This window comes from Triturus cristatus, chromosome 2_1 (assembly GCF_964204655.1).
Source record: "Triturus cristatus chromosome 2_1, aTriCri1.1, whole genome shotgun sequence".
Lineage (NCBI taxonomy): Eukaryota > Metazoa > Chordata > Amphibia > Caudata > Salamandridae > Triturus > Triturus cristatus.
Window position 1 is genome coordinate 1052233319 of NC_140581.1, and position 24662 is coordinate 1052257980.

A 24662-nucleotide genomic window follows, 5' to 3' on the forward strand; every position below is an offset into this window, starting at 1 on the left:
AAAAGAGTAATAGGGGCGGGCATGCCAATGGCACAGGGGTGCAGCCGAACTGCCTCCTCAGGGCACCAGTGGGCTTGGGGGACACTGGAAGTTTGAATTTACTATTCTAACTCCAGTCCTAGAATATTAAGGGAAAGTGCTACTTTCCCTCAAAATATTCCAGGAGGTTTATATGCTATTTTAACTCCAGTCCTGGAATATTTTGGGGAAAGTTATAAATTCGAGTAGAAAAACAATAATTTTGTATTGTGTTGGAAAAAGTTCTTCCCTGAGGGCACACAGGAATACCCATCAACTTTCTCATGACAGAGTAGCAGGGTTCCTAAGTTTCTAAGGGCGGTAGAGCACGTACCCTCTTTTAGCATGGGCTCCTTGTTTCAGCTTACTTAAAGCAACTCCTTTTCCCACTTTGTCAGCCAAATGTCATTTGAGGACAGAAAGTCCAAGCGAAGCTGATTCAGCAGAATAGCTCCGATGCTAAACGTACAGGCGAAAGCCTGAATTCTATACCCATCTGCTGCTTGTAACAGAAGAACTCGCACGTTCTGCAGACAGTAATGTTCAGCGATTGACTCTCCATAGTCAGTGAAAAACAGTTCGGGACCTACTCTGACTGGAATGACGACGCCAAATGTACAAACCCCAGGCCTAAAGAAATACACAGCGCCGTGTCGAGTGGTAAACGAAAGAGAACTGCTACAAAACCCACGTGCACGTGGGACTACGGGAGATGTGCCAAGGCAATAAGAGGATATGGTGGCGGAAAAGGAGCTGGTGTCGGCACTTCGGGCGGCAGCAGGTGGAAGGGATTTGTGGGACCGACAGCAGTGCTATCACCAGTGGGTATGTCATGTAAATCCATCCGTCCCTTTAATGCAGGGCTCATCTTCGCACCTCATTAGTGAGTTGTGTCACAGTATGCCTCCTACATCCAAGCCTTACAAACATTTTAGCCTGCAAAGACACAGCGTGCATTATTTTAAATCGGGCTCCTATCTTTATGGCATATATGTATTTGTATCTTTTTGTTTACATCTAGCCTCATTTATTTTCTTGTCATCTAATTGGCTTTAGTCAACATTTAATAGCTAACGTGTGAAAAAATTAGATTGCAATACATTTTTTTCCATCATGATTTTATCCGAAAAATGTGCCCTGTCTCTTGGATGGTGGCAAGGTTTTACCGCCATAAGTTGTCACATAAACAACGCACTCATTTGAAAACATTAACATTGTAGTACAAACACACCAGTATCAGTGTAGCTATTGGGAAATGTCCATGTTTTTAACTCTGCATGTTTTCAATTTCCTTATATAATTGCCTACCTGAAATGACTGACAACCGGGAGAGCCAACCAGAAGAGGGCTCATTAGCGGTCTCGCGCTCTTAAAATAAGCACAAAAAGGCAAAATAGTGCATTATGTCTGTATTTATCTGTATAATTCTGCAAAGACAGAAACTCAGGAGCTTTAAGAATAAATCAGCACACAATATAAATTACATAAGACACATCTAAAAAAAAAAACAGCATTAAAAATGTATCCATCCAAAAGACAAAATCGCACGGTCATCTTAATTTAAAAAAAAACTGAATTAAGGACAAATATTGTTACACCTCATGAAATTCACCATTTATTTCTCTTCATACTAAGAAATGAGCAAACTCTCGAAAGAGAAGAAGAAATTCAGCTTTACCTTCAGGGCAAGCTAATGTAGCTAATGTAGGCTCCACAAAATGGGAGTAAAGCGGTTGCACACTCATGAGATCGAAAAAAAATTCTACAGAAATATTGTGGCTTATATATCAATTACAAACATATCACAAATGTATGTAAACAAAGCTTATTTTAAAATGTACTATTCTCAGCTTCCACATTTAATGTAGCTTGAAGGTTAAAGTTACACTATAGGTTGGTGAAAATATCAGTTATAAGTAAAATAACTAAAAAGAATTTAATGAAATTCACCAGTTATAGTTATCCGAAGTAACTATAACTGGTGCCCTCACCATGCACAGTGTTGTCATCAATTATCTCATTTAGGTTGTCATCAGTGAAATTATCAACGATGTCACAGAACATGCCATGAGTTTTGTAACATGTGAGGTCATAAGCAGTGCATGATGTGGGCAGTGACGGCCCGTGTAGGGCGTTTTACCGGGGCGGTGACGTGGCGCAGAGGAGGGGCAGGGTGGGGGGTTGCAAAATGCGGCAAACGGCCGATTTCAGGTAAGTTACGGAAAAAAAAAAAACGAATTTCGTTGCGCGCGCTGCATCGCATTTGGCTATGCAGCGCGCGCAATGAAATTCGTTTTATTAATTTTTTTCGTAACTTACCTGAAATCAGCCGTTTGCCGCATTTTGCAACCCCCCACCCTGCCCCTCCTCTGCGCCACGTCACCGCCCCGGTAAAACGCCCTACATGGGCCGTCACTGGATGTGGGCGTGAGTTATAGTTATTTTAGTTAACTATAACTGGTAAATTTCAGTGTTTTTTTCGAGTGTAAAATATTACACTTTTAACTGACATTTTCACTCAACTATAGCCTAACTTTAACCTTCGTTTTTTCCGGTAAATTTCTGAAGTTTTTTTAATGTGAAGTAAGATTTTATTATCCGATCTAACCATAACAATATCATCACTTCAACCTTTGTTTTTTAGTGAATTTTTGAGTTTTTTTTTAACATAAGGTAACAATAAAAAGATATGTAATTTCAAGCAAGGCAGACCTAGGCCCTTTGTCAAAGAGTCAGCACACCAAAATATAAAGAAACTGACAGAGTGGCTTTTGCAAGGGGTCAGCTCATTAACATTTATAAAGCAGACCTTTTGACTTTGTCATAAAGTCACCAGAGTAATTTATCAATAACCATATTCCAAAGTAATCCTTTTAGATACACACATGGTAATGAATAATACTTGTTCTCCCTAAATATTTAAAATACAGCATTTGTTTTCCAAACAACTCTAAATGTGTGATTGTGTCTTTAACATTCTTCAGGCCACAAAATACAGCCAAAGAACCAACCAAAAGAGGTCCCTGCGCTCCAGCTGAAGAGCAAACAGCTCCAGTTTGGGGTGCTTTAAAAATAATGGGAAGCTCTCCTGGGATCATACCTTCAATGAGGCTTTCACTTTGTTTTAATTAAAGGTCCTTGGAGGCTGCCCTTCTCCTTAAAGCCCCGCACAACACTTTTCTAAATTGCTGGTGGTGGCTCTGGCTCTCCTTGGAGGGCAGTACCAGCACAGCAGAATCTGATCATCAGACTCCTTTTGACATACAAAGATCCATAGGTCCAGCGATGGACCCACACACCTACGAAAATAAGAAAATAAGACGACCAAACGCTGGATACAGGTTTGCTAGACTACCGAAGAGTGTCCCCACCAAAAAAACCTTTCCAAGCCCTGAAGAAGACCTCAATCAACTATGAATGAGACCTCATAGGGAGGTCGAAACGCATCAGCGTACATTTCACTGTGGCCAGGATATATTTAACATTTCAACAGAATACATCACCCATACAACTATGTTAATAGTGACATGTTTGAAGAATCAGCAAAGTTTTCCAGTCACCAAGACAAAGGCCATTTATGACCGATAGGACTATACCTCACAGGGGAAATGCATGTACCCTGTCTTTAAGCAAATAATATAGGCCACTATAGTTAATTTTCATTTATTTTATGGTGATTCAAATATATTAAATGTTTAACCCTGCTCTTTATAAGAGAGAAATGTTTGTCCATTGTTTTGATCAAAATTTCTAAATGTATATAATGTCTCTGTGAATTATGTTAAGTGCACACACTTATTGAATGATGTATATGTATTAACGTTTGCGTACTAAAAAAAGAAAAACCATATAACACAATTTCCTGCCTTACACTTTATCTTGGGGGAAACACATGAATATACGAACATGCGGCCCATCGTAACAACAGTGTGCAACTTGGTATAGGTTTACAAATATAACACTGGTCATGCATTGACCAGTTGTGAAACAAAAGTGAGGTGTTTTCCAGCAAAAAAGATCCAACATCTATGGTATTGGGGGTATACTTAGGCATATATTATCTATCGATCCCAGCCCCCTAGGTCCTAAACCGGATCACTCTCCATTTAGAAAAACTCTGCCTCTCCTTGGGGCACCACAAAAACTATAATGTGTAAAAAAGAAGCCCAAGCAGGGCATTGTGGGGCCCTCCTCCCGGGACACTGGATCACTTCAGGGCCCAACGGGGTGGTGTCCCCAGGGCAATCCCAAAGTGTAACTCTAATATATACAATTTTTCCAACTGTATACACTCTTATTTCTGTAATAACAACCTCATTTGGCTTTGCGATTGTATTAAAATATACATTATACATTTGCTATGGATGTTGAACCATTATTTCTGCATGTACAATATATTATGAAAGAAAATATGTTTTACAAAATAAAAATGGTTTAAGTGCCCTACAGAGACAGAACATTAAAGGCATGGAAGCAATGCATGTTCATATTCATTATTTTCTTATGTCTTCAGGTTCTGTGACTCATAATTGTTTACCAGATTTTAATCAAGAGAGTGAAGTGTTTTTAGTATTTTTCTTTTCTTCAGAAAATACCCTTAAACATGCTGGTCATATTTGCCCCCCAGCCAGCACATTCAGGTGAAAAAGAGTGGCTGCTTTAAAGCCGCTCCATGTTTTCACAGTGTAGGCGGCAACCTGCCTGCACTTTTAAAAGGGATTAGAAAATCCTGTGCCGGCGGGCACAGTCTGTGACTGTACCTGCCTACATGGGGGTGGGCTGGGGGTCCATGGGATCCCCTTCACCCCTGCCATCAAGGGGCGCACTGGCAGTGCCCCACCTTTTAGGTGGCGCACGGTCAGTTCGCCTCTTGAGAGCATCTTTGTCTATGCGCCCGCTTCTGTAATATGGCATGGTTGCAGAGGCAAAGGGATTCCCTCATTTGCATGGGGCCACACCCCCAAGCAAATGAGGGAGCACGCCCTGAAGATAGTGCTGGAGCTTTATGTGCACCAGCGCTAGCAGTATTACAGAAGGGGCCCCACAAGCGTCTGCAGCGCCTTCTGTAATACCAAAGTGCCCAGGGGGCACACAAAGTGGGCACAAATGCACGTTGGGCCCCTGGCGCACTGTGTGTAATACGGCCCCTGATGCATTTTATAGAATTTTGTATGTCTCACATCCTTCCTAGTGTTTATCCTTCACCTTCCCTTCCATCCTTCTGTCTTTCTTTCTATACTCCCATTTTGCATTCCATCCTTCATTCCACTGTGAAATGCTTCCTTTAATCTTCTCATTGCACCACCCTTACTTTCATTTTATCTTGCTTTCTTTCATTATACCTTCCATCTTTCCTTCTATATTTTATTACCTTCCTTTCAACATTTATTTTTGTTCATACTTCCATCTTTACTATCATCTTCATTCTATCTTCCCTTCTATTGTTACATATTTCCTGCCACTCTTTACTTTCTTGTCTGTTCTTCCATACATCTGTCGTTTATGCATTTACTTTATTTGCCTCACTCACTTTTTCTTTGCCTGCTTTATAAATTCTCAGTCTTCTATGTGTTTAATTTCCCAGGCACTGCTCAGCTCCCACTACATCGCTCTGCCATGTGGCAGCATTTCATTTATTAGCTTTTAACTGACTTTGGAGTCATAGATCAAAGCTAAGAAGGGCCATACATAACATTTCAGTGGGGCCAGTGTCAACCTCTGTGGCAGCTGGGAAATCGGGCGGTGCCCTTGGCGACCACAATGAGACACTGGTACATCTGGTGCCATCTTCCAGCCCATGGAGTACAGCACAAGCTTATGAGCAGCACCACAGGGTAAAGAGGCAATGTGCCACTTTTCAAGTCACATCACCCATGGTTCCCTCACAACTGTCCCTCACAAGGAACAACCAGTAGGAGCAAATTGGGGCAGCAGCAGGTTTTAAATGCTGTTTTTTCATTTATTTGTACATGGGCAGCTACCCAGGTGCCTGTAAGTGAAAAGAACGCCTTTGAAACAAACATCATTTAATTAAATCAGTACCTACTGCTTAAAGCATAAGAATGGGACTCATGATGACCCAGTATTTATAGGAATGGCACACTTCTTTGTGAGTAGTATTTCAGCACCTAAATAATGCACAGTCGTTAATTAGGTGTTGGATGGATACACACCATTGCCATCGCACATTGGATGGCAGCTCTGCAAGGGGAAATATAGGCTGGCTGTTCTACTCATGTTTAATAGCCAAACACAGTACTATTGAAGCATCGACCAATCAATGAAGACTGCTGCGCTGCTTTCTCCAACCAGCAATGAGAATGTCTTGCTTTAGCCTTGAAACACTCACTTCTGTAGGTTTCAATGTAAAGGGTCACATTCCTGTTGACAGGTTCTTTGAAACAGCAAGCAGAGAAATGGTGCAATTACCAGTGAATTAGTATTTGAAACAGTAATGTAATTGCGCAGGTACTCACTATCCTAGAGTACCAGTTTGCTACTGAGAAGTAACTGCACTCTCCTGCAGTGGTTAATTTGTAAAAAAAAATAAGTGCCGGTCTCTCGTTAGGAAGCAGCTTGCACCAGCCCATTTCTCCTGTTGGCGCCGCCTAAAACAGAACCAAGTACTAAGCATGAATGCAGGGAGAGGATGTGGTGCAATGGCCAGAGCTGCTGATTTCGGAGCTGGGAAACCAGGTTCGAGTCTCGGCATCGGCTCAACAGCCTGTGATTCTGGGCAAATCATTAAATCTCCCCGTAAATTAAGGTTTCCGTAACTTGTGACCAGGAAAAGTGCTGAAGTTGGTGATTAGTGGCAACAATAGGGGTTCTGGCTCCAACGCAGTAAGGCTGCGCCAATACAAGAGTCAACAAAAAAATGCCAGTACTGCACTTCAATTCAATAGTTTCTGCTAATTGAGTAACAATCCTCAATTCGGAAAGACCAATCTTTTAATCTGGTTTCTTATGAACATTTCTTTTTATTTTGGATTTTATTCCTAAAGTTTTTTTCTATTTTTTGTTGGACCTTTTTTAAACAAAAATTATTTCACAACAAATAGAGACTTGAAAGGTATATACAAAAAACATCCAATATATACAAAGACATCAAAAAATGTCACAACTCACATATAATGTATATCACTTTACAAAATATTTAGTGGACACATTAAACATTCAAAGGACAACATTAAGTGCACTTAGAGACATGAACATACAAAACTAAACAAATTGACGACATATTAACAAATACGACGCGTTTCGAATCCCTTATGTAGCAGGGATTCTCATCAGGACCGTGAAGATTCAATCTGTATTTATGATTCAGTGGTCGGTCTCCCAACAAAGTGTCTAATCGTGTAGATAGAGATGCGGTATGACCGCGTGGTCAGTTACTTATTGTCAGTTTCTTCAAACAATTCGGTATTAGTTTCTCAAGTCTCCTCCATACGCGTCTACGTCCATCACTGAGGCGCGTTTGTGATGATTAAGCACCAGAAACCACTGTCTCACTGCTCTCCTGTAGTCCACCCACACTGAAGAAAGCAAAGCCTCTTCCCGTCTAATGAAGGAACTTTGGGTGCTTGGTACTCCCAGCACTAGCCCAATTAAAGCATGTTTCTTGCCCTGACATGCACCCTCAGGGCAACAGTGGCAGTGGGGACATTGGAAGGTCAAAATTACTATTCTAACTCCAGTCCTAGACTATTTGAGGGAAGAGCAACTTGCCCCCAAATACTCAATGAGGCTTGTTTAGTATTCCAACTCCAGTCCTGGAATATTTTGGGGTAAATTAGACATTCCCCAAGTATTTTTAGGAATGGTTGAAAAGTAGTGATTTTGAATGGCAGAAAGTGCTGCCCTTAGGGCACAGCTCAGGGCAAAAACAAGGAATACCCCAATTCAAACACTCCAGGAAACCAATAGTTTCCAAAACAACGAACGCAATGCCTAGCGAAAGTCGTGGAGATAAAATGGCAACATGCTTACATCTGTTTGAACTGCTGGTTAAATCCATCTTTTTTTGTGGTCAGGTTCCAAATTGTGGGCAGAGTTTAAGAGCGTCGAAATGTCTGACCGGAGCACTTTAAGTAACACGTTTTAAGCATTTATTTTCATGTTCCCTTAATCCCACACTAATGATCCGTGCATAAGGAGACAGTTCACGCTCCCCTGCTTCCTTGCAGGAACTGGGCCAAGTACGGGATTCCAAGCTCATGCGGGTGATTTATCAGAAGTTGTTTTGAGTAGTGTGTGTACTTTTAATCTGTTGTGCCTGCATGCGGTGATTTTGGATTACCGTTCGGTTTGCGGCTTTGTTGTATGTGTGCTGCTGTCATGGAGCACCGCTTGAAACCCAAACAACATGAAGAGAATCTGTTTGCTCTCACTCATTCCTCAAATGAATGAGTGCAAATGTAGGTGCTGTTTTTAAAACGAAACTGAATTCAGTGTGTTTGCTAAAATAGTAGCTGATGTTGCATGAGCAAAGGCGGTAATTATTCGAGGTCTAAGCACTCGTTGATAGGGGCAGGGATTTTAATAAGAGCTATCATGTATCCTGACTTTGTTCTGAGCTTTGCAGGGGCTTCCAGGCTGGGTAAACTCAGCTGTGAGGAGATAAAGTGGCTTTAGTCAAATGACATATACAGGTCAGCGGCAAAGATAAAAATACTTTCAGAGAGGAAACTTCCGATTATAAATACACTTGTGTCTGATGAATAGGAAAGCTTTGGGGGTAAGACGTGAGCAAGGTGGGGTGGTGGTAAATCTTGCACCATTTCACAAAGGGAAATATACGCGTAGAATTACTTACATGTATATTTACTACTACACCTAGGTGCAAATCTACACTTTTTGATCTCTACCATTGCTGAGTGTAGATTTGCACCTAAGTGTAGACTTGCATGTATCCACCCCTGTCGCAGCCTCCCACGACAGCATTTATGAATGTACTGTTACTACTAGTAACTTTTCACAAGTAGGTAGAGATCTCCCCGTGGGAAAGTATAGGAAAAATATTAAACTTGAAAGAAATTACAAATATTTTAATCTGAAATATAAATGTAAAATGATTAAAAATACTTTTTAGTAACCTAGGACAATTGAAAATGCTATAGTACATTAACACAATAAATGTTATGTGTATAAAATAGTTAACAAATATATATATTTATTTTATCAATCATATTTCCTAAAAAATAATTAAAAAATAAATCCCAACCACGTTCACATTTTTGTTTTTATTTAGTATGCATTCAATTTTGTTAAACATTTAGTGTTGACTTAATTTAAATTATTCTGAATTTTTTGACAACGGTTTAATTTAATTTGTAATTTAAATTCATTATATTATCAAAATTTAAAATTATGAAGTATTTATTTATATTTGTTTACATTAAACAAAAACAATGCATTTTAAAAGCTAAATAATGTTATTAATTTAGCATTACTTCATGTTGGGTGCTATATTAGGCGCCTGCATCCGATATTTTCTATAGGATTGTCTCGCAGCACATGAGTGGCCATGTGTGGAGTTTACTTACTGCAAGGCAGAGCTGGACTACATTTATTCCTATTTAGGGACCTTTGGCTGTTGTAACTATAGAAGTTTAGTTCTTGAATAGCAATGGGCTTACCCTTTTGTGGCTGGGTGTTTGTATTTGCATGTTCCTCCCTTAACACCTCCTCACCTCTCCCAAAATCCGACCTATTTAGGAGTAACTATTCCCTGTCTTCCAGCCACTCCCCCATTCCCTCCCACATTGACTGCTAAAATGTAGGTACATGTTTGGAGATCTCAGGGCAGTTAATGGAGATCTCCGCACAGAAAAGATAAGAGTGTTGGGGCAGAGGTCTCAGTGTGTAGGTTTGTGAATTGCTTTTTGTAATACTATAGTACTAATAACGTCTTCCAAAAGGCATTTTGTGAATAGGGCTGTACAAAGACATGTGGTTGTAGCGCTCAGAAAATGACACTTGTGAGAATGGTTGCTATTTAAGAAAAAGAAAAATCGGATTAAATTAAAATCCATGAAAAAATACTTCTCCCACCAAGGAACCAACTAAAAGAAAGTCTAAAATTCCAGGGTGTGGCAAGTGCCTGAACACTTCAGACATTAAGGGCTGGGAAGCCGATTCACCACACGTCCTCCCATAACTGACCTAAACACACTTGTGAATGACAAGAACAAACATATGTGCTTTCCATTTATTTTCTTCTCACAAGCATTGTTTCACTATGCATTTATGTACTAATTCTGAGCATTCTATTCCTAAACTATTTTGTTTAATTTCCCCTCATGGAAAACAACTTGCTGTAGCGTCTTTTCATTTCCTGCACCCTAAAGTCATTACAAGGTGCTGAGATTAGTTCAGATGTTTAATCATCAATATTTTGTTTCTATGTGAGTCTCCCTAAGTGGTAAAGATATGCCTGGGAGTCCCAAACATATTGGGAAACAAGACCAGGCCTGTAGCAGGAACAAATGTTTTGAGGGGCATGGCCCCTGTAACAATAACAACATACAAAGGTTGCTCGGGGGATCTGGAAAGAAATCCTCCCACCCAGGATTTGTTTGGAAAGATAATACAAGTCTCTGAGATTTTAGAGAGCTCTGCACAATTAAGATGTTTTAATATGGTATGTATTACTTTGCATTTGAAAGCATAATGGACCAGAAACATTGGTTGAAGCTGAAACCAATTTTATGCAAGGGACCCTCCCAGGAACATGTAGGGAATTTTTCCCAAATTGTACATTTTAAAGCCCACTGGAGTACTTACTGGTTTGGATTTAAAGGCATTTTTATAGGGGTTTGGCTGATTACTATAAAAAGAGAGGAAAATAGTGAATTGTAAAGCACATTGGCCAGTGACATTGTACAGCGCTCCACAGCTTCTTGACTAGATTTGATCTATACAAATACTACATACATATCTACATTGTACTTGTCTCCTGTGGGGTAGGCCCGGGTATGACACATAGAAGCAGGTCAGGCAGGCATGGCAGGTGTATGTGTTTGGTCTCAGTGCAGCCAAGACTCAGAGAACATACATGACCAAATCTGGGAGCAGTAAGCACCTAGGCCTCCCTTAATTGATAGCTTTAGACCTGAAGGGTGAGACTCAAATCCCACTCATTTCTAAACACTCTCTCTGTCTGATTATCTATATAGCGCTTAAAATGTCAACAGAATAGCCAAGATCATACAGAATTACTAATCCCTGCTGCACACTGCATACATCAATGTGTTGGGAACCAGGCTTGGGAGCCAGAGGACATCAGTGTGTCATCTGGCTCTCAATCCTGGCTCACAACACACTGCCTCCTCTCACAGTTTTGTCCTCTAGGCAGCAGCTGATCCCACGTGCAAAAGCCATGAATTGGAAGAGCCTACACTGTGACTTCAGAAAGCATGGGGTCGTATCACCAGTGATGGAAGGCAAAAACCTTGGAAAACTCACAAGTATTCGACATGTATCAAGGATTACTAGGCTTGTAGCCGATGCTTCTTATGGATAGCTGAGAGAAAAATGTAATTCAGACATTACTTTCATGCCAGACTGGTGCTAGCATTTCTACGCAGGATTGCCATTCATGTCATTGCTGGTAACTGTGCTTCTCAGCAGACCTGCTGTCTCAAGCAGTCCACCCATCACTTTTTTTGTATTCGTTAGTGTGTCACCCCACATGGGATGGGTATGCCCAGACATGGGTCCAGTAAAACTAGAAACAAGCTATACCAGGCTGATGACCCCCTAATAAGAGTGAAACTGGCCCTGGGCTGCTAGTGTTTCAGTTCAGGGAGGACCTGGCCTTGTAGTCGGGCTGAACTGTTTCCTCTGGTGCAGGGCCAGGACTGAATTACATATGGCTGTGTCCAAACTGAGGTGGCATGTTGTGCAAAACAGCAATGGACTGAGATGTGGTCCAAAGTAATTACCAGTAGCTGCTCGTAAATCTTGCTTGCTACCCATCACTGATTTGTATACTTCTGTGTGACACCCTAAGTGGGTTCCATGCACCCTGTGCCACTGGAACAAAGCTACACCTGTCTGATGAACCACAATAGGGGTGAAATTGGTCCTGTTTTTTATTTGTTTACGGTTCAAGGAGGACCTGGCCTGGCAGCTTGGGCAGGACTGTTCCCAATGGGGCAGAGTCAAGACTGATTTGCATATGGCTGGGTCCAAACTGAATTGCCATGGTGTGCTAAATAAAGATAGACTGGGATACAGGCCCAAATAATTACCTGTGACTTAGATTAATTCAATCATTTCACCCATCACTTTTTTGTATACTTCAGTGTGCCATCCTGAGTGGGACTGGTATGCACAGACATAGGTTCCATGCCCACTATGCCCCTGCATCCGAGCTATACCTGGCTGATGAGCCATAATAAGGATGAAACTGCTTCGGAGTTGCTTGTGTTCCAGTTCAGGGATGATCTGCCCTGGCAGTGCGGGCTGGCCTGTTCCCATTGGAACAGGGTGCAGACTGATTTACATATGGCTGGGTCCAAACTGAGCTGGTATGGTATGTAAAATAATGATAGACTGGGATGCAGTCCAAGTAATTAGCAGTGGAAGAAATTAATTCTAGCATTCTTCCCATCCCTTTTGTATATAACTCTCATGCGAGAAGAACAGCACTGCTTAACAAGGCTGCTATCATTTTCATTGTCAGGATCAACATTTCTCGGCAAGCTGCAAGATTTTTCACTGACAGCCTCATCACCTGTTATGCTATGTAGATTTGTATAGCTCAGCTTATCACCATGATAATATCCAGATGCTGGAGCAGGAGTGTAGTTCCGGCAGTGCTCCTAGTTGAAGACCAAGGTCTTCAGCTTCTTGCAGAATTTGAGAATTGGAGTGAGGGTCCTGATGTGTAGAGGAAGCTCATTCCAGCTTTTGGCAGCAATGAAAAGAAAGTGCATCCTCCTGTCTCGCTTCTGCAGATGCAAGGATTCATGCAAGGGAGAGAGGAGGAGTGTAGCTGTCTGGAGTGTTGGCAGAGTTGGAGTCAGTCATTGAGGTAGGCTGGTCCTGAATTGTGGAGGGCTTTGTAGGCGTGGATTAGAAGGTTAACTTTGGAGCATTTCTGGATGGGTAGCAAGTGAAGTTCCAGTAGGTCGGGAGTAATGTGTGCTCTTTTGGGGACATCTAAGATGAGTTTGGCATCAGTGTCTTTGTGTGAGTTGGTTAGAGATATCGACGTAAAGTGCGCTGCTGTAATCCAGTCTGTTGGTGACGAGTGCCTGGGTGACAGTGCATCTTGTGTGCATGGGGAGCCATTTGAAGTTTTTACAAAGCATTCTGAGGAGGTGGCAGTAGGAAGCGATCATGGAGTCAACCTGTTTTTTCATTGAGAGCTTGTCGTCCAGGATGATGCCGGCATGGTCTGTGGGGAAAGGTGTGGGGCCCAGGTCAGGTGGCCACCGGAGGAGTCCCAGGGGGAGTTCTTATTTCCAAAGTTCATTTTGTCTGTGTTGAGTTTAAGGTAGTTCTCTAGCATCCAGTTGGCTGCATCAGATATGCAGGTGGTGAAGTTGTTCCTGGTGGTGTTGTTCACGTCTGTGAGGTAGAGGATGAGCTGAGTGTCATCAGCGTAGGAGACAATATTGATGTTGTGGGTTCTTATGATGCAGGCGAGAGGTGTCTTGTAAATGTTTAACAGGGTTGGACTGAGGGAGGAGTCTTGGGGGACTCACCAGATTAGCTTCTTGTGTTCAGAGGTGAAAGTGGAGAGTCTGACTAATTCTGACTTGCTGTAAAGGAAGGAGGCAATCCAACTTAGGGTGGGTCCTTGGATTCCTGATTCCAGAGGTGTGTCTATAAAGGTGCCATGGGAGAGGGTGTCGAACACCGATGAGAGGTCGAGCAGCTCATTGCAACAGTTTCTCCTCTGTCCATGATTGATTGGATGTCTTCTGCCAGACGGGCAGTTTCCATGCTGTGGTTGCTGAGGAACCCTGACTGGGTGAAGTCCAGAAGGCTGTGCTGCTCAAGATGGGTGGAGAGCTGCTTGTTGATTTCTTTCTCCAGGGCTTTGTCCAGGAAGGGTAGGAGCGTAATGGGCCTGCAGTGACTGAGGTCTTTTGGGTTTGCCAACGGTTTCTTCAGCAGGCCAATGACCTCTGCGTGTTTCCAACTGTCGGTGAAGTTTTTGCTGAGGATGGACACGTTGATGGTAGTCCCGAGGTTGGTGCTGATCAGTGTGCTTTCCAGGTTGCACATGTGGTAAGGGCAGAGGTCGAAGGGGGACACTGAGTGGATGGTCTGCATGATTCTGGCAGTGTCATCTGTGGTGAAGGGGCTCCACTTCATTAGGATGTGGGTGCTCCTGATGGTGGTGGAGTGTTGCCTGATGATGTCCTCTTTGGTGGGTTGAGGTGCAAAGTTGGAGAGGATCTTGAGAATTTTGTTGTGGAAAAAGTCTGAAAGATCATTGCAGAGGGTCTGTGAGGGAATGAAGGGGTTGGTGGTGGCTATCGAGTTGGTGAATTCTGTGATGATGTTGAAGAGTTCTTTGCTGGAGTTGGTGCAGGATTTAAGTCTGATCACGAGGGCCACTTTCCTGCATTCCTTGATCTGTGCGTAGTACTTTCAGAGTGGTAATTTGAAAGTGTATCTGGAGCTCTTATATCGGCTGGTCCTCCATCTTCATTGCAGCTGCTTGAAATAGCACTTGACGTCTCTTAGGTCCTCCTTGTACCAGTATGCTTGAGCAAGGTTTCTTGAGTGTCTGGTCTTCTTCACGGGGGCCAAATTGTTAGCTCAGTTTGAGATACAATTGTTGAAGGTGGATAGGTCACTCTGTAGGTTGCCTGTGAGGGTCGGTTGGTTGGATCTGAGGGCTTGGGTCCAGTCTCCATCTGTTTTGTTGTTCCTGCTGTGGCTGAGGTTGATGGTTGGGTCATGTTTGTTGGGTTGGGGTGCACTGATGAAGAAGTATATGATGGAGTGGTCTGTTCATGTGAGCAGATAGGTATGGCTAAAGGTGATCATGTTGCTGGCTCTGATGATTGGTTCAAGTGTGTGTCTGGCGATGTGAGTCAGGCTTTGTACAAACTGTGTCAATCTGATGTCGTTGAGGTTTTCTAAGAGGTTGGTGGTCATGTGGTCCATAGAGTTATTGAGATGGATGTTAAGGTCGCCAAGTAGGAGGAAGTCATTGGATCTTATGGTGATGGGGGTGATGAAGTCGATGAGGAGGCTGCTGAAGGGGGTGTTGTTCCTAGTGGTTGGCAAGTGAGGGTGCCTGAAATTGTCATGGAGTGGGTGAGCTGCAGTTGAAAGTGCAGGTGTTCCATGAGTGCAGTTGGTTCATCCAAAGAGGTGGTGCAGGTGATGGTGTCATTGTGAATTATTGCGATGCCTCCTCTAGGTTTGTGGGGCCTTTCGCGGTTAACAATCTTTTAGCCAGGGGCATTGGCCATCGCAATGGCGTGGGTAGAAGACAGGCTGAGCTAGGTCACGGTGAGAAAGAATATGTCCAGGGAGTCAATGTCGATGAAGCCCCATACTTCGGAGGCGTGCTTGCAGAGGGATCTGGTGTTAAGGTGATGTGGGGTGAGATGTGTCCGGAGGGTAGCTTGGGGATGCTGCAAGAGAAGTGGCGAAAGGTACTGCCAAGCAATGTGGCATGGGGGCAGTGGTTGTGGCAGCATTCAATGTTGTGCTCCAGTAAGTTGGCTGCAGTGTAGCAGTGGCAGGTTGATGAACTAGTTCTCTTCGATTCAGTTGGACAGATTAGTTCCACTTCTCAAAAGGTCAGTCTTTTAATATGAGAAGAGCACCACTGCTTTGCATGAGTGCTGTGGTAACCAAGAATTCCAGGCTGGACCACCATACATTTCAAAGGACAGTATCAGCTCTACTCACTAGTAGTGTCCAATACAAGTTCCATACTTGTATTGGACACCTACAATTCTCAGAAGGGGTGTTATATTTTTATTGGTAGAAAGTGCACATTTCCCAGAAGGGTCACCATACCTTTAACTGAAGAATACCAACACTTTTCAAGACAGTTGCTATACTCAATATAACAAAACAAATACCTCTCAGGAGGGCTCAATCACTTTTCATGGACATTACAAATACTTCTCCAGAAGATAGTTATTATATCTTTCATTGACAGTGCCAGCACTTCTCAGCAAGACTTTCATAACCTAATGAGAGAGTATAAATACTCCTAAGCAGTCTTGTTTGTTTTTCATTAACAATATCTCTGCTTAAAAGGGCTGTTATAATTCTTGTGTATGGCAATAATGTTCTGTGTTCTGAGAGGGGCTGGCTGTAATACTTGTAGTGGGAAGTACCAACATGTCTCAGGAGAGATTCTATAATTGTCACAAAAAGTACTTGCTATTCCAAGAACCACTGCAGTACTTTTCACAAAAATAAGCAATTCTTCTCAGCAGGACTGTACCACATTTCACAAAAATAGCAATTCTTCTTAGCAGGACTGCACTACTTTTCCCCGAAGTGCCAACTCTTCCTAAAACATGTTTTTTTTCAGTGAATTTCAAAGGATTTTTAAATGATAATTTCTAACTATAACGTCCCTGAAACCTATGGTTTTTTCAGTGAGTTTCAAAGGTTTTTTAAATGCTAATTTCTAACTATGCCTACAGAGGTAGGACATGTGCAGAAAGGGAAAGAAAGGCGCAGAAAGAAGCTAGAGAAATGCAGAAAGAGGCAACAGAAGTCCAGAAAGACGAAGAAAAGTGCAGAAAGAAGCAAGAGATTTGCAGAAAGAACCAACAGAGGTGCAGAAAGAGGCCTTGTTGCAGTCATCATGTGCCCCCAACATTGTGCTGACTGGTACTGGTGGTAACTGACTAACCAGGCCCAGAGCCAGTGCTATGCTGAAAGACACTTAGAATACAGTGTAAACACCTACATACACTAGGGTAAACCATGGGTTGGGGTACCACTGTGATTGGTATGACCTCCACTGTAAGGCCCTAGTACATAATAGGACAGGGGGATTAAAACTACCTCTAACTCAGAGGTGCAGAAAGAGGCAAGAGCAGTGCAGAAAGAACCAACAGAGGTGCTGAAAGAGGCACGAAGGGTGCACAAAGGGCAAGTGAAGTACAGAAAGAGGCAAGAGAGGTGCACAGAGGCAAGAGAGGTACAGAAAGAGGCAGGAGGGGTGTAGAAAGAATGAAGAGAAGTTCAGAAAGAGGGAAGAGAATTGCTGAAAGAAGCAACAGAGCTGTAGAAAGAAGCAACTGTAGTGCAGAAGGAGGCAAGTGAGGTGCAGAAAGAAGCTAGAGCAGCGCAGAAAGAACCAACAGAGATGCAAAAAGAGGTTTGAGGGGTGCAGAAAAAGGTAGGAGAGGTACACAAAGATGTAAGAGAGGTACAGAAAGAGGCAGGGGGTACAGAAAGAAGGCAGAGAAGTACAAAAATATGCAACAGAGGTGCTGAAAGACGCACAAAGGGCACAGAAAGAGGCACGAGAAGTGCAGAAAGAAGCAACAGAGGTATAAAAAGAGGAAAGAGTGGTGCAGAAAGAGGCAAGAGAAGTGCAGAAAAAGGCAAGAGAATTGTTGAAAGAAGCAACAGAGGTGTAGAAAGAAGTAAGAAAAGCGCAGAAAGAGGCAAGTAAGATGCAGAAACAGGCAAGAAAGGTACAGAAAGAGGGAAGACGAGTGCAGAAATAGACAAAATGGATGCAGAAAAAAGCAAAATAGGTACATTAAGAGACAACAGGGGTGGAGAAAGAAGCAAGACAGGTGCAGAAAGAAGCATGGAAAGTGCACAATGAAGCAACTGAGGTGCAGAAAGAGCCAAGAGAAGTGTAGAAAGAAGCAAGTGAGGTGTAGAAAGAGGCGAGTGACATGCAGAAACAGGCAAGAAAGGTACAGAGAGAGAGAAGACAAGTTCAGAAAGGTACAACAGGGGTGCAGGAATAAGCAAGACAGGTGCAGAAAGAAGCACTGAAAGTGCAGAATGAAGCAACAGGGGTGCAGAAAGTGGCAATAGAAGTGCAGAAAGAAGCAACAGAGGTGTAGAAGGAGGCAAGAGAACTGCAGAAAGAGGTAGGAGAGTTGCAGAAACAGGCACAAGAGGTACAGAAAGAGGGAACAGAGGTGCAGACAGAGGCAAGAGTGGTGCAGAAACAGGTAAAAGGGGTGTAGAAATAGGCAAGAGGGGTGCAGAAATTTGCAAGAGAGGTGCAGAAATAAGCAAGAACAGTGGAAAAGAACCAACAGAGGTACAAAAAGAGGCAAGTGAGGTGCAGAAGGAGGCAAAAGAACTGCAGAAAGAGGCAAGAGAGTTGCATAAACATGCAAAAGGGGTGCAGAAAGAGGGAACAGGTGGGCAGACTGAGGTAAGACAGGTGCAGAAAGAGGGAAGAGCGGTGCAGAAAAAGGCAAGAGGGATGCAGTAATTTGGAACAGAGGTGCAGGAAGAAGCCAGAGCAGAGCAGAAAGAATCAACAGAGGTGCAGAAAGAGGCTAGAGGGGTGCAGAAAGAGGCAAGTGAAGTGCAGAACGGAGCAAAAGAGGTGCAGAAAGAACCAACAGAGGTGAAAAAGAGGCAAAAAGGGTGCAGAAAGGGGTAGGAGAGGTGCAGAACGAGGCAAGAGGGGTACAGAATGAGGCAGTAGGGGTGCAGAAAGAGGACGAAATCTGCAGAAGGAAGCAACAGAGGTACAGAAAGAGGCGAGTGAGGTGCAGAAAGAAGCCAGATAAGTGCAGAAATAACCAACAGAAGTGCAGAAGGAGGGAAGAGGGGTGGAGAGAGAGGCAAGAGTGGTGCAGAAAGAAGCAACACAGGTGCAGAAAGAAGCAAAAGAAATGCAGACAGAAGGAACAGAGGTGCAGAAAGAGGCAAAAAGGGTGCAGAAAGACGTAAGAGGGATGCAGAAAAAGGCAAGAGAGGTGCATAAAGAGGGAAGAAGGGTGCAGAAAGAGGTACAGAAAGAAGCAAAGGAGGTGCAGAAAGAGGCAACAGATGTGCAGAAAGAGGGACAAGACGTAGAGAAAGTAGAAGAGATTTGCAGAAAGAGGCAAGAAAAGTGTAGAAAAAGAAAGAAATGTGCAGAAAGAAGCAACAGAAATGCAGAAAGAGGCAAGAAAGGCAAAGAAGGTAGCAAGAGTGCCTTGCACACCATTAGTACCAATTTAACACCCACATTTAGCAATAAGTAACAGGTGACTGTTCTATTTTTGCAAAGGGCCTTCCATCATGCTGTAACACTTGTCGCTGCATTTTTGGTAACGTTTGAGCCGTTTGAGCTAGAAACAAGTTTTTTTTGTTCAAATCTGCAGATTAGGCAAAAAGGGTGCAGAAAGACGTAAGAGGGATGCAGAAAAAGGCAAGAGAGGTGCATAAAGAGGGAAGAAGGGTGCAGAAAGAGGTACAGAAAGAAGCAAAGGAGGTGCAGAAAGAGGCAACAGATGTGCAGAAAGAGGGACAAGACGTAGAGAAAGTAGAAGAGATTTGCAGAAAGAGGCAAGAAAAGTGTAGAAAAAGAAAGAAATGTGCAGAAAGAAGCAACAGAAATGCAGAAAGAGGCAAGAAAGGCAAAGAAGGTAGCAAGAGTGCCTTGCACACCATTAGTACCAATTTAACACCCACATTTAGCAATAAGTAACAGGTGACTGTTCTATTTTTGCAAAGGGCCTTCCATCATGCTGTAACACTTGTCGCTGCATTTTTGGTAACGTTTGAGCCGTTTGAGCTAGAAACAAGTTTTTTTGTTGTTCAAATCTGCAGATTAGGGAGAAGATGATGAATTATGTGGCTAATGCAGAAAATGTATGATGGTGCGAAAGTCGGTGAAGCCAAACAGTCACATAATTCCAGTGGCCCTGCTCATACCACTGACTAGGTTCACAAGTGCTCGTCCGTGAATCCTTCTTTTTTTGTCTCACTGAGTTCATAGTTGAGCTTCTATGTAAACAAGGAAGACTAAACCTGAGGTTACCACTCCACAACACAGACTACCATACCACATAATTACTCTCCATAACACATGATCCCACTCTACATAATTCCTATACACTAAATACCACATACTTTCTATCCACATAGTTTCACTGCACAAAATACCACATAATTTCACTACACACAACGTACATCCACTCCACTCCAAAAAAATGTGTAAAAAACATTTATAATGCCAATAGCTCTAACTCTCGCAAATGCGAAACCTATTACATTGCAAACACTTCTGTAACTAGTATTCATGTTTGCAGAGTGGTGGAGAAAGGGTGGCCTCCGACCAGCGCTCAGGAATTCTGCTGCATAGGACTTACAGGAGGTATCAGGAGGGCTTCTTGGCCCCCAAAGTCCCTCAGGAGTAAATTGAACTTCATCTCCCATCCCGTAGTCTGCCTGGAGGCGCGTTTGCAGAGTGGTGCAGAAAGGGGGGCATGGCCTCCGAAGACGTCTTAGCAATCCCACTGTGTGGGACTTACTGGAGGTAACAAGAAGGGTAGTTGGCCCCCAAGGACATCCTTGGGGACCAACTACTCCTCCTATTACCGCTAGTAAGACCCACACAGAAGTATTGCTAAGTTCTCATAGCAGGCTGCGCTCCCTTTGCCCAGCACTTTGCAAACACTCTCCCAGGGTCCTTTATGGGCCAACTAGCCTATCTCTTACCTCCAGTAGGCCCCACACTGTGGGATTGCTGAGAAGCGGACACAGGCCACGCCCTCTTTTTCCACCACTCTGCAAACACGCCTCCTGGGGCACTCTTGGTTGGGGGATGAAGTCCCCATTCCTCCTGAGGGTCCCTGGGGGCCAACTAGCCCTCCTGTTACCTCCAGTAAGCCCCCTACAGCTAGATTGCTGAGAGTGCTCAAAGGCCACGCCCCCTTTTTACACGACTCTGCAAACGCGACTCCTGGCGCACTGCTGCTTGGGGGATGAAGTCCACTTTAGTCCTTGGGTCCGCAGGACACAAGAAGACCTCATCGCCCCACCCGCAATGTGCCAGGAGGTGCGTTTGCAGAGTGGTGTAAAAATGGGCGTGGCCTCGGACCACCTCTCAGCAATCCCACGGTGTGGGGCTTACTGGAGGTACCTGGTGGGCTAGTTGGCCCCTAAGGACCCCTAAGATTCTAGGGGACTTCCTCCCCCAACCCAAAACCCGCCAGGAGGCGTGTTTGCAGAGTGGTGTATGGAGGCGGTGGGACCTCCGGCGAGATGTCGACTTCTGTTTTTTTTAAATTTTGTTAAAAGGGGGCTGTGTGGCCCCCCTTCTCTTAATATTTGTTGGGCCCTGGGGACCCCATTGTCCAGGGCCTGAGATTTTTTTTATAAAAAAAATGGGAAGGGGGCCGCATGGCCCCTCTTCTCTGGGCCACTGTTGGCTCCGGGAACCCTATTCCCGGGGACTGGTCAGCCCGCTTTTTTTGAGATGGGAGGTCCACGTGACCCCATCCCCCGGGGCCGGGCTTTATTTTTTAATTTTTTTATTTATTACATTAAAGGGGAGGGGGGCTGAGTGGCCCCACTCCCGTTCCACTTATGGCCCGGGAACCCCATCCCCAGGGCCTTGCCTCGTTTTAAAAATGTTCAATTTTTTTTAATTAGAGGAGGGGGGCCACGTGGCCCCCCTTCCCTGGGCCACTTCTGGTCCCGGGGACCCCATTCCCCAGGACCGGCCCTCAAGTTGGAGACAGTGGGGGAAGCCCCAATGCCCCCATGGTCACAGCCAACTCCCCATCTCCTGGCATTGCTTTTGGGCAAGGGGAGCTGCTGACATGCAGCTCTCCTTGTCCAAAAGCAATTCTGCTTTGCTTTGTTGAAGCAAGAGCAGGTTTCCTGCTCTCGCTTCAACGATGCAAAGCAGGAGATTGCTATGACAGGGCAGCAGCCGTGCTCCCACCCTGCCATAGCAAACAGCAATGTCCGGGGGGTGGGCACCCCAGGACATTGCAGGAGCCGGCACTGGGGGTGGCGGTCCCCGGGGCCATCAAGTGCTCCAGGTGGGGGCCACACAGCCCCCCTCCCAGCATTTTTAAAGCCCAGGGAGATGGTGATCTCCGGAGATCTGCAACAAACCCCCTATGTAAATATTTTAGTGCCCAGGGGAGGCGATGGTCCCCGGGGCGTGTGGGGGGCTCGAGCCCCCCCATTTTAAAAAAAACAAGTCAGAGCCTCAGGGACGTTGGGGTCCCTGGGGCTGCGGGAGCCACATGCCCCCACATTTAATTGTCAAAGGCCCGGGGAGGTGGTGGTCCCCGGGCAGCATGGGTGGTGGCAGGAGCCCCCCACGCATTTTATTGGATAAATAAGCCACGGGGAGGTGGCAGTTCCCAGGGCTGCGGGGGGGCTGCATGACCCCTGCACATCATAAATTAAGCCCCGGGAAGGTGGCGGTCCTCAGGGCAGCGTAAGGGGGTAAGGAGCCACCCCATGCATTTTATTTTATAAATATGCCCTAGGGAGATGGCGGGCCCCCGCTACATAATTTGGCATTGCCCCCGGGACCTGGCCCATCAGTGGGCTTAAGGAAAACGAAGCTCGGGAGTCCGCGCTTCGTTTTTAAAAATTTTCTCAGCCGGGTTTGCGCACCCAGCGCGAGTTTGCGCGGAGTTTTTTTTTTTAATGCTTTTTGTGGCCCTGTGGGTCCTTGTGGGACACCCTGAGCAGGCCTGGGGGGTCAGGGGGTTTCTACCCTGCCTTCTTTTCTTGTTTTTCACCTTTTTTGTAGCGAGTCACAAGATGGCTGCCAACACATTCTGGTTTGCAGTGTTGGTAGCCAATCAGAAGTCAGCTCGTGCTCGAGTCGCAACTCTTCCTCGGTGCTCATATATGCACATTTTAATTTTTTGAATTTCTCAGCAACTACTGAATGGATTTACACCATTTTAAAAAAAGGTCGCTTTCTTGACCAAGAGCTACCTTTTTGCCAAATTTGGTGCAATTCCTTTCAGCAGTTCGGGCTGTAGCCGTGTCTAAAGTTTCTGTGGAAATTAACATGGGGAAAATGCGTTTTGGGACCCCCCTTTTTCTCGGCCACCATTGATGAATCAACCCAAATCTTTCAAGACAGGAGCTAACCTGAGTGAACCATTAGTTTTGAAAATTTTGCGAAGATTTGTCAAATGGTGCCAATATTATTGGCAAAAGAAAAATAGGCTTTTTGAATAGAAACAAGGTCCTAGATATAACTACCTACTGGTGACATATATCTGTGTGCATATATATATATATCGTGCAAACTCCGCTCGCATTCTTCTGCCACCTATATTAGTGACGGAGCACGGACCACGTTTTTAGTGCAAATGGAAGTCTTTATTAAACTCCTCCAACACCAGCCATCATGACGCGTTTCGAGCCCCAAGGCCCTTGATCACATGACACGCTCTCAGGTAACAGGTAAGTTTAAATACATTTTTTTCTGTTTTTTCTTAAAGTGACAATGGGTAGTTTTGTATAGTTGACATAGTAGACAGACTTTTGGCATTTTAAAGTGCAAGTTATGTGTAAACATCATGTAATTAGCAGCATATGTGTGAATAAATACATAAATATTCGCAATTAATTACATATTAAGGTTAAAACAGTTCTAAATGTATAAAACCATGATTGTAAAAAACATATATCTAACAGTTTGCTAGCCCCAACAGTAGTGCTTAAGTCAGACTATACCAAATTATAGAATTTGTTTTAAACTTAGTTGGCAGGGAACACACTTTGTGAACATCCTGATTCTCATCTCTATGGTATCAGCGACGAGTTTATCACTCTAGTTCCTGCTGCTTTATTTATTTAGATGTATTACATGCCTCCATTGTTGCCGTATGCCACTATTGTGTCTGCAGAATCTACCTGTTTCCCATTCGGGGTCTTGACTGGCGTTCAGGTCTAAATGCCTGAAATTGCCACGTTCGTCCAGTTGTTCCTATGCTATATTGCCATATAGCTGTTTTATCACCATGTAGAGTCATGTTAATTAGAAATCGAAGATAAAAACCTGCAAATAAAATCTTTCCCATTGCATGTAGTGCAAATACTAGAAATTCTTAAATTACTAAAAGTGTAAAGTGCTAATGAGCTGTTATCTTAAAATGAACACCCTGTCTAAAAACCGTGAATAAATGTGTTAGTGAGTAGGTTTGTTTAGGAGCTGGGCGGTTTTCATCTTTGATTCTATTGACCTTATTTAATTTAAGTCGATGTAATATGACAGGTTTTCTTGGCTAAATTCAGTGCAATTAATTCGCTAGAGGCATGTGTAGAGCTCCTCAGTAGCATTCAGGCCACATGGGGCCTTTGTGTCTAAATCCAAGATGTACCGGGTCTTTAAGCATCTTAGTGCCTTTTCTCTGTGTCCTCGTCTCTTGTTGGGTGGGATGGCATCTATTAGAAAATGCATGAGACCCTTTGGGTTTCCATTGTGTTTTTCCTCGAAGTGCCTCGCCACCGGGTAAGATTGATCATGATTTTTAATGGCTCTAATGTGCTGGAGTACCTTTTTGTGGCCCTGTTGAATGGTACTGCCCACTTATTGTAGGCCAGAGGGGCACTCCAGCACATAGACAACAAACTCACTTTTACAAGTTAAAGTTTTGGTGATTGGTTTGCTCACTTCACTGAAAGGTGTCTGATAGGTAGTTGTGCTTACCCCAAATTGGCATGCTTTGCATGTTTTGCATTTGTGG

General features: G+C 43.8%; 1 long non-coding RNA gene across 1 annotated transcript in view; it reads left to right on the forward strand.

The window, feature by feature from the left end:
- Positions 1-618: 618 nt before the first annotated feature.
- LOC146866339 (uncharacterized) overlaps positions 619-24662 on the forward strand; it is a 79868-nt gene continuing 55824 nt past the window's right edge. The window contains exon 1 of the long non-coding RNA XR_014976792.1: positions 619-843. This is a non-coding gene — a long non-coding RNA (uncharacterized LOC146866339). The remainder of the gene's footprint in view (positions 844-24662) is intronic.